Source organism: Bos mutus, chromosome 14 (assembly GCF_027580195.1).
Source record: "Bos mutus isolate GX-2022 chromosome 14, NWIPB_WYAK_1.1, whole genome shotgun sequence".
In the NCBI taxonomy this organism is placed as follows: Eukaryota; Metazoa; Chordata; class Mammalia; order Artiodactyla; family Bovidae; genus Bos; species Bos mutus.
The window spans coordinates 18,482,894-18,497,516 of NC_091630.1; the positions used below are offsets into that span (position 1 = coordinate 18,482,894).

At 43.2% G+C, this 14,623-nt stretch overlaps 1 pseudogene; it reads left to right on the forward strand.

The window, feature by feature from the left end:
• Nucleotides 1–6,342: 6,342 nt before the first annotated feature.
• The window catches only part of LOC102286227 (cytochrome b-c1 complex subunit 7 pseudogene), an 84,925-nt pseudogene continuing 76,644 nt past the window's right edge, over nucleotides 6,343–14,623 (forward strand).

Here is a 14,623-nt window from a genome sequence, read left to right on the forward strand (position 1 = left end):
TGTGTTTAAATTGCTTAAGCATTTCTGTTGAGTTTTTAACTTGGTTTATTGTATTTTTTACGTTGAGACATTCTATTTGGTTCTTTTTTAAATTGGCTAAATCACTTTATATCATCTCCTGTTTTGCATATATTTTCTACTTTTTTCTCTGAATTTAGTAAGCATAGTTGCTTGTATATATTGTGCAGTAATTTCAAAATTTCTTTGGAGGTCTCTTTCTTCTAGTTTTCATTCTTGTTAGCATATGTCCTTGTAGGCATTTTTGACCGTACACTGTTTATTGTCCTAGAGAACTTGGAATACATACCTGTATCTCTCTCTCTCTAGCCTATCAATGTGGCAAAACAACTAATAAAAGCAATGAAATGATTATCACAGAAGTCAGGATGGTGATGTCTCCAGTGCTCAGGAAGAAAGACAAGAGGAGAAGGGTCTGAGGCCCTGGCAATTCTATTTCTTGGCATGAGTGGAGGTCACTGTTATTTAATCACTCAGTCATGTCTGACCCCATGGACTGCAGCCCGCCAGGCTCCTCTGTCCGTGGAATTCTCCAGGCAAGAATACTGGTGTGGGTTGCCATTTCCTTCTCCACTGGATCCTCCTGACCCAAGGACCAAACCTGCATCTCCTGCATTGGAGGCAGACTCTTTACCACTGAGCCTCCAGGAAAGCCCAGGGTGGAGGTGACACACACTAATTACTTTTAAACCATACATATATTTCATGTCCCTTTCCGTAATATCAAATGCTGCATAATAATAGAAAATGTCAAAAGTGGAACTTTCTTGGTGATTCAGGGTTAGGATTCCATGCTTCCATGCTAGGACCTAGGTTCCATCTCTGGTCTGGGAACTAAGTTCCCATAAGCCATGAAGCATAGCCAAAAAAAAAAGTAAAAATCAAGATCAAGAAGCCTGGAATTTAAGTGGTATTCACAGAATATTTACTTAATGAGTAATGAGTTTTTAACAACTGAGAAACAGATTTTCCAATCTGTAGAATATCCTGCCCCCTTACAGCCTGCTGACATTTGACCTCTTCTCTGCTCATCAATGGACTTCCCAGGTAGCACTAATGGTAAAGCATCTGCTTGTCAATGCAGGAGATGTCTTGTGGTTTGATGCCGGTTCAATTTCTGGGTTGGGAAGATACCCTGGAAAAGGAGGTGGCAACCTACTCCAGTATTCTTGCCACATCATTCCACCATGATAATGATGATGGTGGATATTAATACCATTAATCAAGTTCGAAGAGGCCAACAGAGCAGGTTGTGGGGTGAAGGGAACAGGCACTGCATTTTTTAAAAAATTGAAGTATAGTTTATTTACAATGTTGTATTTATTCCACTTTATTTTACATTTACTGAGTTTGAGGTATCTGTGGGAGAAGGCAATGGCACCCCACTCCAGTATTCTTGCCTGGAGGATCCCATGGATGGGGGAGCCTGGTGGGCTACAGTCCATGTGGTCGCTAGGAGTCAGACACGACTGAGTGACTTCACTTTCACTTTTCACTTTCATGCATTGGAGAAGGAAATGGCAACCCACTCCAGTGTTCTTGCCTGGAGAATCCCAGGGATGGGGGAGCCTGGTGGGCTGCCGTCTATGGGGTCGCAGAGTCGGACACGACTGACGTGACTTAGCAGCAGCAGCAGCAGCAGTCGGACATTTAGGTGGTGATTTATATTAGGGAGTTAGAAATTTGGTTTGAAACTGAGGAGAAAAATGAAATGTGAACATGGAAATTTGGGCGCCATAAACATTTATAAAATGAGTTTAAAACCAGAAGAGTATACGGGATAGTCCAGTGGGATAGTCAATATGTTTGTTGAATCTACTTGAAAAGTATGCTCACCTAAGTCTAAGTGCTTTTTCCTTAGCATGTATTTTAGATCTTGAGTAAGAACATCTTCATAAAATATCTTCCTTTATCCAAGATCATACTGGTCTCTCCTTAGAGTAACTACTAATGGCTCAAGTTCAGGATACAGCTTTAATTTAGAATGCTGAAGTTTACTAGGCTTCCTGGTGGTTCCGTGGTTAAGAATCCACCTTGCAATGCAGGGAACTCTAGTTCGATCCCTGGTCCAAGAAGGTTCCAGATTCCAAGGAGAAGCTAAGCCCTGTGCCACAACTACTGAAGCCCATGTGCCTAGAGCCCATGCTCCGCAAGGGAAACCACCACAGCAAGGAGCCTACACACGGCAACCAGAGAGCAGCCCTCACTCACCACAGCCAGAGAAAAGCCCACACACAGCAACGAAGACCCAGTGCGGCCTAAAATAAAAATACATAATTTTTTAAAAAAGAATGTTGGAATTTAATAAAGTCATTTAAGAATGATAGACATGGGGACTTCCCTGGCTAAGACTCTGAGTTCCCAATGCAGGGGACCCAGGTTCAATCCCTGGTCAGGGAACTAGATCCCAAGTGCAACAACAAAGTTCAAAGATCTGAAGATCCTGAGTGCTGAAACGAAGACCTGGCACAACCAAATAAATAAATATTAAAAAAAAAAAAGAATGATAGACTGGAAAATTCTATTAAGAGTATTCTAACAGGTGAATCTTGTACCTGAATACTAATTATGTAAAAAGTTTTCACAAAGTATTTAATGTAGTAACAAGAGTTCTGAGGAGGTCAAGATGTACTCTTCTAATTGATGCTTTTGAACTGTGGCATTGGAGAAGACTCTTGAGAGTCACTTGGACAGCAAGGAGATCTAACCAGTCCATCCTAAAGGAGATCAGTCCTGAATATTCATTGGAAGGACTGATGCTGAAGCTGAAACTCCAATACTTTGGCCACCTGATGAGAAGAACTGACTCATATGAAAAGACCCTGATGCTGGGAAAGACTGAAGGTGGGAGGAGAAGGGGACGACAGAAGATGAGATGGCTGGATGGCATCACCAACTCAATGGACATGAGTTTGAGTAAACTCCAGGGAGTTGGTGATGGACAGGGAGGCCTGCTGTGGTCTATGGGGTCGCAAAGAGTCTGACATGACTGAGCGACTGAACTGAACTGAACAGATAGAAAATTGGTAAGCAACTTTAAAAAATTCAGCATAAAAAATTCCTGATGTTTAAACTTTTTAAATCTAATACTGTGACTTTCAGTTACATATGTCTTAAGTTTTGGCTTCCCTGATAGCTCAGTTGGTAAAGAATCCACCTGCAATGCAGGAGACCTGGTTCTATTCCTGGTTTGGGAAGATCCCCTGGAAAAGGGAAAGGCTACCCACTTCAGTATTCTGGCCTGGAGAATTCCATGGACTGTATAGTCTGTGGGGTCCCAAAGAGTTGGACACGACTGAGCGACTTTCACAGCCACAGCCAGCCATGTCATAAGTTTCAGACTTTTTTAAGCCAGAACCATAGAATTATTAGCCCTGGAATGGATCTTAGAATTTATTTAATTGACTCCTTTAAGTTCTCAAACAGAGACTAAAGAGAGAGTGCTATGCCGTGAGCACGCCACATCATGGCCGCTTGGCCTGGGATGAGCGGCCAGGTTCCTCCATCCCTAGATCATTCTTTCCTCTTTACACCATCCTTCCTCTCAGTGGAATCCAATGTTGCTAAAGTTTTAGGATAGAAATGAATCAAACTTCAAATGAGAGGTTTTAATTTATTTATGAATTTAATGCGTATCTGTGACACTCGGAGCTAGATAAGAACAAAAAGCCAAGAGTGATTAAGATTCTTCCTTTGCCTCATTCTGTCTCAGGCTTCTTGGCGGAATGAATTATCGGAGTCCCACAAGGACAGACCCAGAGGACAGGACAATGACAAGAGTCTGATCTTGAGTAGGATTGCCAGATTTAGCAAATAAAAATAAGAGGCTGCCCATTTGCATTTCCCTGGGTTGGGAAGATCCCCTGGAGAAGGAAATGGCTCCCCACTCCAGTCTTCTTGCCTGGAGAATACCGTGGACAGAGGAGCCTGGAGGGCTATAGTCCATGGGGTCACAAAGAGTCAGACACAACTGAAAGTGACTTGGCACAGCCCAGTTACATCTGAATTTCAGACAAATTATGAATACTGTTTTTTAGTGTATGTCCCAGGTGTTGCATGGGACATACTTACACTGAAAAAATGTTTTCACTGTTTATCTGCAATTGGAATTTAACTGGGAGTTGTGTGTTTTATCTGGAAACCCAAATCTGGAAGTCAAGGACACAGACTTTCAAGCTCTGAGACAGGAGGGAAGCAGATCAAGTTGGCCCCACTAGAGGTAGCTGATGTTTTACAAAATTGCCAACTTCACAACGAGGATCTGCTACTCTCTGTGCAACAGTGGAGTTGTCCTGCTGTGGCACTGCCACCCGCCACATTGTAGTATAACGTGGGCCTGATCTTTCAGGAGGTTAGCAAGGATGGTGGCGGAGGCAGTGGGTCATACGGACACGGTCTCCATCTCCGTGTGTTCTAAAGCAGCTGTGTCTTTAACAGTGCAGACCAATTTTGCCAGCAGAGAACCAGAACTCATTATATAATCAGTGATTACAAAACCAAAGCTAAAATGTGGAACAATACAGTGTTCCCTTACAGAAAAACATAAAAAAGAAATATTCTGCAAGACAGTGTCTCATCCTGGCATTCAAGGTCCGGACCCTGCACACAATCCTCATTGAACAGAAGGCTGAGCGTGAAGTCTCAGGAGACAGCAGGGAGCCTTGTCACAAAACCGGGGCTGAGATATGGGAGGTGAAACGCCAGCCGTGTGGCAGCATCTTGGCAGTGTGTGACCACACACTCAGCAGCAGCAAGATGCCGTACAACACTAACAGTGACTTTCAAGTTCAGCTACAGTGGTCCTAGCAATGCCAACCCTAGACTGTGAGCCTAGGTGTGAAATGATCACCGTGGGCGGCTCAGGGTCCTCAGCTGGAGGCGGTGGGAGTGATGGTAGCAGTGGCAGTGCTGGTGGGAAGAACGTGAGGAGTGACTGGGTAAGCCTGGGGAGGAACACTAATTCATCAACAGTGTTGGGCTATATGGGCTTCCCTGGTGGCACAGACAGTAAAGAGTCCACCTACAATGCAGGAGGCCGGGTTTGATCCCTGGGTCAGGAAGATGCCCGGGAGAAGGGAATAGCTACCTACTCCAGTATTCTGGCCTAGAGAATCCCTGGCAGGTTACTATCCATTGGGTTGCAAAGAGTTGGACACGACTGAGCCACAAACATTTTGAGTTTTCGCTTTTAAAGGAGAAACACTTGGAGACTATGCAAATACTGTTTCTCCTCAAACTTTTGCCTGCTAATTTTAGCAGGATCTTGCCTGCCGCAGTTATTCCTGTGGTTTCTAACGGTGAATTTCTATTTTCTTCATTCTTTCTACATTTATTAAGTGGAATTCTTTTGTAAGGAAGAGCTGTCCTTTCTCCTACATTTATGTATTGACTTACTTTTAAAATATTTATTTTTATTTATTTTATTATTTATTCGCTGCACCCGGTCTTAGTTGCGGCATTCAAGATCTTTGATCTTTGCTGTGGCATGCAAACTCTGAGTTGCGACCTGTGGGATCTAGTTCCCCCGTAAGGGAACGAACCCAGATTCCCTGCACTGTGAGCACGGAGTCTTAGCCACTGGAAAACCAGGGATGTCCCCATCTATTTATTTATTCAGCTATTTATTTATACCAGGATTGGCCCATGGATATTTCTTTTATACTTTGATGCTTTAAGAAATTAATCAAATGTCAGATTATTTCTTAAAAAAGTTCCCTCTTCTCACTCTCATGTTCAATTGTCTATGCCTTTCTCTGGTGTTCCAGCTCTGTTGGTACTGTCAACTACAAATTGGCACTTGCCAAGGGCATTTGCCAGCAACTGAGCAACAGCAACACGGGCTTTTGCCACGTGCCCGTGCTACTGCAGCTGCTGGCCTTCGACACTCCCTGAAGGGGTTTCAGGGTGGAGAGTGAGGCACTCTGTGCTCCAGGGAAACTGGTGAAACAGGTCTTTAGATATTGATATTTTCAGGAACTGCTTTCATGATCCCAGTCCTTGCATTTCCTCCCTGATATCTAGAAAAGCACTAAATCCTTTCATGGTGACATGGCTCCTCATGACTAGCAGAAAGCCTTTTGTAAAACAAGTTCTTGATTGCCCTGAACTCCCCCTTCACCAAAATCTTATATATTGACCTTCCCCTACTGCCTCTTTGGAGCAGTCTCTCAGAGCTCTCTGAGGTGCTGTCTCCCAGGCTGCAGTCCTCATCTGGCCCCAAATAAAATGTAACTCGCAATGCTCATGTTGTGCATCTTTTTAGTTGACAGGACCCTAACCCTGAGATTGGTCTGGCTGTTGAGCCGCTGCTCTGAACAAACGGGAATGAGTGCACGGGGAGCCACCGTTCAAAGGAAGCCTCTTCATGCCGGGCTTGGCGGCAGGTACTGCGAAGGTGTGTAATGCTGCCCTGACTCTCCCGGAATGAGGGGGCTGAAGCCCTGAGGTTCAGGAGGGCGGGAAAGAGGGGGATCCTCACCTCCAGCCATGATGGGCAGGAAAGAGGAAAGGAGTGCTGAGGAAAGCCCGGAGGTTACGAATGTCTTAACAGCTGGCATGTCTCAAGTCGTGTGGCTCAGGTCTGGAGAGAACATGATTACTCAGGTCAAAGTCTCTGTAGAAAACCAGGCATTGGCTGGGGTTAATCTCAAGGCCGCCTCTATAATGGGTATCTGTTTATTCTCTGTGTTGGCCCTGATCTGGACATGCGAGGACAAGGTGATTATTTGGGTGAAAGGTCTCCTTCATGAAACGATCCACTTTGAATGGCAGAAAACAACCCTCTTTTCTTCCAAGTACCCTTGACAATTGTTCCTTTTATAAGGGGTCACACTGGGACTTGGTCATCCAGCCAAAATTGGATTCAAGGGGTGAATAAGTCTGATTGACCATCCGTGTGTCCACAGATCACCTTTACAGTTTAGAACTTGACCTTGTGCATGACTGTCCTTCTGAGTCAGAAGTCCCCCAAGGAGCACCGGTGACTGTCTCGTCAAAAGAGAAGAACCGCTCACTACAGGCTTAGAGTTCCTCATAGATGGAATGCCCCCTCCGTGTGGCCTCTTAGTTTCACTTTTGCAGGAAACATAAGGCTTTTCCTCTGGAGAGGAATTCAGGGCAAGGCAGAATTATACTCTGTAGAAACTTTGGTTTTCTTAGCACCCAGTATAATGGTGTCTGTGTGTTTTCGCCTGTTCCTTGCTGAATCTCATCTATGTACCAGGCCCCCATGAAGAATGCTTTTCCATCACAGTGAAGCTTTCAGAAGTACTGTTAGCCCACTTTCCACATGAAGAAACTGAGATCCAGCAGTTCCCATCACGAGGGAGGGCAGGACGAGGAATGAGATCTCTCTGATCTCCTGTCCTTGTAATCCTCAAATGTTGTGCATTTGGAATTTCTTTCTTGGCTTTAGGTCTTGGGTCTCAACTCCACAGTGCCTGCAGGAATGTACACACGGCCTTCCAGGGAGGTTTTTTCCTCAAAAAGTCCAGACTCTTCAGTGATACAGTTGGTGGATGGGGAGTCAGAACCTCAGAGTTCAATGTTTCCCCTGGGTGAACTCCAGAGTAACAGGATCGGGGCAGAGCACTCCCAATCTGCATTATAATAATAAATTCTAGTTTGTATTTCTTGAGCAGTTACAAACTGCCAGGCATTGGTGTGGGCTTTCCTGGTGGCTCAGTGGTAAAGAATCTGCCTGCCAATGCAGGAGATGCAGGTTTGAGCCTGGGGTCAGTAAGATCCCCTGGAGCAGAAAATCGTAATCCACTCCAGTATCCTTGCCTGGAGAATCCCATGGACAGAGGAGCTTGGTGGGCTACAGTCTTTGGGGTTGCAAAGATTCAAACACAACTTAGTGACTAAGTATCAGCAGCAACAAGGCATTGTTAGAATCACCTGATACACGTTATTTTCCCTTAGTACTTCCTACAACCCCAAAGAACAGGTCCCCAGTCTCTTATTCAGATTCCACACAGGCCCCTGGTATGCTTCAGAATTCAAAATGGTTCATATTTGTGAGCGACAAATCAGTGCATATACTGGATTATTGATAACAGCCCCATAATACCCATCTGTTATCAAACACACTGATGTTCCTGCACCACACTTGCAGATAATCATGTTTAATGGGATAAACGAAAACTAAGTCTTACATTAGTAGTTCAGATCAGGTTTTGCCATCAAATGAATTTTGTACAAGTTTACAAAAAAATCTGTTTTTTTGGAGCCCTTTGGATTTCAGAATTGCTACAAAGGGATTGTGGATCTGGAATGTTATAATTCATACTATACAGGTGAGAAAATGGAGGTTTAGCTCTATGAAAAGCCTATCCAATGTCACACCGAGAGTGACAGGGCCAGCGTTTGGACTCAGTCTGCTTCTGCTTAGCCCATTGCATGTGATCACCTCAGCTTGACAGCAAACCTTCATGTGGCAGGAAATAAAGTACTCAAACCTGCCCTACTTCCCTGCCACTCGAGAAACTAGTCATGGGTGACATTCACATTCCTTTTTAATGGGAGTGATGAATACATGTTCTTGTAAATCGGTAGGCCGGAGCACATAGGGGAACACCTCCTCAAAGAGATGAGTGAAACCAAACTCCACGCGTGTTTGGGGAGAGGAGAAGGGTGAGTGGCTTTCTCATTCTTGCTAAGGAAATATGCTGTGCTTTCTGTTTTTCCAGCTTTGGGTGCGTTCTTCTTTGGCTCCCCTTCTGCTCTGGTGAATGGGCTCCCTGACCTTGGCTTTCTGTTCTCACAGGCTCCAGGAGCGCTTGGCATTTCCGCTGCTGCTTCCCCTGCCGCTTGCTCATTCGGGCCTCTTCCTCTTTCCTGAGGTCGGGTCTCTCTTGACCATGTTATTGGCTCCACTGGTCAAGGGCCTCCCCAATCCTCTCATCTGCTGGTGCGAACCCAGGCACACAGCCACCTCTAACTGAACAGCAGAGAAATAGTGTAATTTCCCAGGTAGTGGTAGAGTCCACTTGCCAATGCAGGAGATGCAAGAGATGAGGGTTTGATACCTGGGTTGGAAAGATTGCCTGGAGGAGGACATGGCGACCCATTCCAGTATACTTGCCTGGAAAATTCCATGGATAGCGGAGCCTGGCAGGCTACATGGGGTCACAGAGAGTTGGACACGACTGAACAACCGAGCACACACAGAGAATAATTTCACATAAACACCCTCAGTCTCATTCTAGAACTGAAGGTTTGACATTCTTACTGTTTGAGGGGACTATAGAGGACAAGAAGTGAGGTGTCTCGGTGTGTGTTACTGCTGCTTTGCCAAGGCTCCCGCCTCCTCCAAGTCACCAAGAATGCGAATACTTAGCCAGCTGCTTAGCAAGACATCAGCTTCCAGGGAGCAGAGGAGAAAAGCAGAGACACACTGACTTTTTGGCACTTGAATCTCTGCATTTTGGATTAACTTGGCCTTAACTAAATTATCATCATGGGCCATCCCCTCTGGATAATGAGGAGAGGTTGTGGTGAATTTACACGCACTTGGTTAACTTAATCTTTATATTTTTTCAAAAAAGCATATTGTCCTTCTTTGGAGATGTTGGAAGCATGTCCAAATTTTGGTGGGGCACAGCAATTGCTAGTATTTATTCAGGTTACTTTGCAGAAGGGAAAGGCTACCCATTCCAGTATTCTGGCCTGTAGAATTCCATGGACGGTACAGTCCATGCAGTTGCAAAGTGTCAGACATGACTGAACAACTTTCACATTCAGGTTGTTTGGTGGAGTCTGACATGGGCAGTATGCAGGTCAGGAGGCAACAGTTAGAACTGGACATGGAACAACAGACTGGTTCCAAATAGGGTAAGGAGTACGTCAAGGCTATATACTGTCACCCTGCTTATTTAACTTACATGCAGAGTATATCATGAGAAACACCAGGCTGGATGAAGCACGAGCTAGAATCAAGATTGCTGAGAGAAATATCAATAACCTCAGATATGCAGATGACACCACCTTTATGGCAGAAAGCGAAGAAGAACTAAAGAGCCTCCTGATGAAATTGAAAGAGGAGAGTAAAAAAGCCGGCTTAAAACTCAGCATTCAAAAAATGAAGATCATGGTATCTGATCTCATCATTTTATGACAAATAGATGGGGAAACCATGGAAATAGTGACAGACTTTATTTTTGCAGGCTCCAAAATCACTGCAGATGGTAACTACAGCCATGAAATTAAAAGATGCTTGCTCCCTGGAAGAAAAGCTATGACCAAACCTAGACAGCACATTAAAAAGCAGAGACATTACTTTGCCAACAAAGGTCCACCTAAGGTCCATCTAGTCAAGGCTGTGGTTTTTCCAGTGGTCATGTATGGACGTGAGAGTTGGACTGTAAAGAAAGCTGAGCATCGAAGAATTGATGCTTTTGAAATGTGGTGTTAGAGAAGACTTTTTGAGAGTCCCTTGGACTGCAAGGAGATCCAACCAGTGCATCCTAAAGGAAATCAGTCCTGAATATTCATTGGAAGGACTCATGCTGAAGTTGAAACTCCAATACTTTGGCCACCTGATGTGAAGAACTGACTCATTTGAAAAGACCCTGATGCTGGGAAAGATTGAAGGTGGGAGGAGAAGGGAATAACAGAGGATGAGATGGCTGGATGGCATCACCAATTCAATGGACAAGAGTTTGAGTAAACTCCAGGAGTTGGTGATGGACAGGGAGGCCTGACGTGCTGCAGTCAATGGGGTCACAAGGAGTTGGACACGACTGAGTGACTGAACTAAACTGAACTGACATGGGCAAAGGAAAACTAAATTAAAAATGGATCAGCCCTGTTTAAAAATTTTTATTATTCCACAGTGATCTCTCTCCTTGTGACATCCTATTTTACCCTTGATGATATTATGAAAGATACTCTTTTGTTCTTCAACTTATGAGAAAACAAACCATGGAAAGTAACAGGAATACCACTGATTTTCATTAGGGCTGATGAATACTTGGGTCAAATCTATTAATTATAGAGATCAAAGGAGAATCATACATTTTTACTCTAAGTTCTTTTTTTTTTTTCCCTCAGAAGAATAGAACCCAGTGAAACCAAGTATTTCCTAACCCAGTAAAGAAATCTGTGACAATCTGTCCTACGAGCTAATTTACTTAGAGTTTTGTGTTTAAATTACACATGGTCTGGTGGGTCTTGCCCTCCCTAGACTTTTTTTTTTTTTTTACCAATTCAAGCCAGTGAAGTCAATACCAGCAAATATTTTCATGGGAACAGTTTCTTCTGACCATGAAGCTCATTTCTTTGTTTACTTTCTGTGGTCACTACACATTCCCAGATTCACTGGTTCCCATCAAAGCCTCTCTTCTCCCACCTTTGATTCCAGTTCATGTTTTCTGCCCTCAACATGGCAAACTTTTGGTGACTCATGGTTTTATATTCAGCTTCCTTGTTTTCTTACTCTGTACACCATCCCTCTGTGATTATCCAACGCTAAGACTTGATTGGTCACCTAGGAGTTAGAGAATCCAATGTGTATCCATCCCTGTTAAGCTCTAGAGCTCAGAACTCAAGAGCCTCCTCTTGGATTCTGTTAGGATGTTCCACAAGCATCTCAAACTCAATATGCCCCAAAGTGTACTTGTCATTCACAGCTGCCCTTCTCTCCATCACTGCCAACACCCTCCTCCTCCTCAAACCTGTTCTTCTTAAACTTCAAGGTCAATGGAAGGTCTCATCATTTTTCCATCTCCTAAACCAGAGTCATCTTCAGGTCATCCTTCATGACTTTGTCATCCTTCATATTCAACCAAATCTTCTTTCCAGCCATGCTCTTCAGTCCCTCTACTTCCCAACTAGCTTTGGGAGCCAATCCCTTCTCTTTTCCACTGACATTGTCTTGGTGTAGACCCTCCTCCCTCACTGTACTCCGAGACCACGAGGCACTAATTCCTACAGCCCTGGGTTAGCCTCACTGCCATCCATCCTAACCCTCACCTCAAAGTAGCCTTCACACATGCTTTCCACTGGAGCTAATTTTCTCAAACACAAATCTGTCTTTTTCTTTTTCACTTCCTTAAAGCTCTTCAAGTATCCTTCTTCATTTACAAAATACAGTCTTATCTCCCTAGCACCATATTCCAGGCCTCCCATGTTCTGGCCCCATCGTCTCCCTCTTCTCTTGCCATATCTTGCCTTGTATGTTTAGATAATCTGACACTTCTCACTGATCCTTGAACATAGCAAGTGGCTTTAAATCTTTGGGTCTCTGGGAACTTCCCTGGCAGTCCAGTGGTTAAGACTCCACACTTTCAATGCAGGGGCTGCAGGTTTGATCCCTTCTTGGGGAACTAAGATCCCACATGCCATATGACAAGGCAATAAAATAAATAAAAATAATACAAATAGAAACAAATGCTTATTAAAAAAAAAAAAAAAAACAACAACTCTTTGGGTCTCAGTACATGAGATTCACTCTCCTAGAATTCTCTTTCCCCTCCTCCACTAGAAGACACCTACAAGGTCATTCAATAAACACCAACAGGGGTCTGTTATGTACCTTAAGACTGTCCCAGACAGTGAAGACAAAAATGTGAAGGCATGGTTCTTTTCCTAACCATCCAGTTGAAATATCACTTCTTGAAACTTCCTTTAAATATCCCCTCAGCAGCCCCACCACCTGTGCATAGTAGATCACTTCTTCTTTCTGTATACGTTTTTCACAGCGCGTATGTGATATCATTTTTGTTTGTCTGCCTGGGCTCAGAACCAACGCCCATGGCTTCAGAGAGAGGAAGCGAGTAGTTTAAAGACTACGTAGGCACTGACATCTGTGCAGTAGGCAGAATTCTAAAATGGTCTCTCAAGATTCCTGACCCTTGACAAATTCTATGATGCTGATGAATCTTAGATAATTTTCTGGAAACACAAAGTTGCAAAAATATTAGTATTTTTAGAGAGTTCTCCAAAAGAGTTGTTTGTTAGTAAGGTATTCTCCTCTCCTGATCACTCTCCTGAGCTAGTCACTGTCTCTCACCATAATGAAGTGTTAATATACAGATGTCTGTGTTTCGGGTTGATAGTATTAGTCCAGATCATAGTTACGGCATGAGGATTCTCTAGTTGAGGTGCACAGGCTCAGTTGCTCTGCGGCATGTGGAATCCTAGTTCCTCAACCAGGGATGAAACTCACGTCCCCTCCACTGCAAGGTGGATTCTTAACCACTGGAGCACAAGGGAACTCTCTGCAAAATATTTTTTGACTGAATGATAAAGATAAATTGGAAATTCTTGCTTTAGTTATTTAATCAACCATATTAGAATTTCTCATAATAGGAGGGATATTATGACCTATAAGTAAAAATAAAGAAAGTACATACATGTAACGTGATGAGATTTTGTTTTATTTATGTTTTGCTCTGAAATTGTATGGGAGGCTCAGTTACTAATAGTTGGCAGAGGGAGATTAAAAAGAATCCTGCTGTAACTGTTGCTGCTATAGTTTGTACTTACATAATGTATTTAATTATAAATATGATCATCAATCAGAGAAGGCAATGGCAACCCACTCCAGTACTCTTGCCTGGAAAATCCCATGGGGGGAAGAGCCTGGTAGGCTGCAGTCCACGGGGTGGCTAAGAGTCAGACATGACTGAGCGACTTCACTTTCACTTTTCACTTTCATGCATTGGAGAAAGAAATGGCAACCCACTCCAGTGTTCTTGCCTGGAGAATCCCAGGGATGGGGGAACCTGGTGGGCTGCCATCTATGGGGTCACACAGACTCAGACATGACTGAAGCGACTTAGCAGCAGCAGCAGCATGATCATCAATATTGACTTGTCACTGGGACATTTGGCAACTGTCTTTAGACAAAGGTTCCAGAGGGATCTTTGGTTAGTATCCAGGGATCTAATAGAATGTTAATTCTCCGAGCTACGTTTCAACCTCAAGAGATGTCCCTGGCTGATCTTGCCTTTTAACAAGAGAAAATAGGAGAAAACTTACTTTCAGGAACAAACCTCCAGTGGAAAGTGATAAGGAATTCCATATGATACACAGCACTAGCTCTATTCTGAGTCATAAGTCTTACATTAAACTTTTTTCTTCAAGTTTTATTGAGATATAATTGACCGATAGCTCTGTATAACTTTAAGGCATATAGCATAATGACTTGGCTTATGCATCATGAAATGATTACCACAGTAAGTTTAGTGAACATTCATCATCTCATATAGATACAAAATTAAAGTAATAAAAAATATATATAGTTTTCCTTGCGATGAGGACTCAGGATTTACTTGCAACAATTTTTATATTAAATATATAGCAGCATTAATTATATGTATCATGTTGTATTGGTATTTATTTATCTTATAATGGGAAGTCTGTGACTGCCTTCATCCAGTTCTCTTACCCACACCTCCTGCCCCCAATAACCATAAATATGATCTCTTTTTCTGTAAGTTTGTTCCTTTGTTTTTGAACTATAATGGATGTATAACATTATGTTACTTCTTGGGACACAACATAGTGATTTGATATTTCTATGCACTTTAAAATAATCACCATGATAAATCTAGGTATGATATGTTTCCAAAGATACCACATAATTATCGACTGTGTTCCC